Here is a 948-nt window from a genome sequence, read left to right as displayed (position 1 = left end):
GCTGCCCCCCGCCCGGCCCCGCGTCTTACCGGGCGCGGGAAGGGCAGTGCCCTGCGGCTCCGCGGCGAGCAGGCGACCAGTTTGTCGCTCCCTCTCCCTCTCTCTCGCTACAGCCTCATTCCAACATGGCATCCTCCCATTGCGCATGCCTGCCACTCTTTTTTAAGCTGATTTTTTTTCGCAGCCAACTCCTTCAATGACCCTTTTTTCCAGCAGTTGCAACATCTCTTTGAGTTGTTTTTTTTTTCTTTCTTTTTTCGGAGCCGATTACAGCGGGTTGCGAGCCCTCCCCCTCCACCCTTTGCACCCCCCCTCCCCCGTGCAAAGAAGTTTGCAAGGGCAAATGACGGAGATAAATAACCGCACGGGCGCGGGGAGGATCCGCCCGCCGCGCCCCGCGATTGATCGCTGCGCGCCTGAAATTGACGCGCGGTGACACTGACCCCCCCGGGCGCGCACACACGTTACTTCGCTTGCACGTGGGAGTGGCGCCTTTTTTTTATTTAATTGTTTAACTGGGGTCGGAAGGTGCGGGCAGGCCAGAGAGCTGCACAGCCCGAGAAGGGGAGCGGACACATCTTGCATCCCCCCCTCCCGGGCTTGCGCGGATCCAGCCCCGAGCAAACACGGAGACTTCCCCCCCAGCCATGTGCGGCTGGAGACACCTCCAGGGTGTCGGGTCCCCCAAATCTGATCCACGTGGGAGGCGCTGAAGAAGGGCCCCTCGCACCTCCCTGCCCATCGCAGAGGGGCTCCACCGGGAAAGGAAGGCAAAAGCCTGCCTTGGGCTGGCCGCATCCTAGGCTGGGCGGAGGCGGGGGTGAGGGATCTCCAAACGCAAGCCCCTGAGCAGCAGGGAGGACACCTTAAGATGCGCCTGGCAGGCAGGGAGGATGCTACACGGATCTGCACATTGAACAAGGGAAGAAACTCCCTCCAGGGAAGGCG

General features: G+C 61.6%; 1 protein-coding gene across 1 annotated transcript in view; it reads right to left on the bottom strand.

Moving 5' to 3' along the window:
• SFMBT2 (Scm-like with four mbt domains 2) overlaps positions 1-301 on the bottom strand; it is a 187,039-nt gene extending 186,738 nt beyond the window's left edge. Inside the window, exon 1 of the mRNA XM_019509604.1 lies at positions 30-301. The gene's annotated coding sequence lies outside the window, so the exon portion shown is untranslated. The remainder of the gene's footprint in view (positions 1-29) is intronic.
• Between the last annotated feature and the right edge of the window lie 647 nt (positions 302-948).

Source organism: Gavialis gangeticus, unplaced genomic scaffold, assembly GCF_001723915.1.
Source record: "Gavialis gangeticus isolate Ggan-Ray unplaced genomic scaffold, GavGan_comp1, whole genome shotgun sequence".
NCBI classification, from domain to species: domain Eukaryota; kingdom Metazoa; phylum Chordata; order Crocodylia; family Gavialidae; genus Gavialis; species Gavialis gangeticus.
The sequence above is the reverse complement of the archived record's forward strand: the minus strand, read 5'-3'. Positions and strand labels throughout refer to the sequence as shown.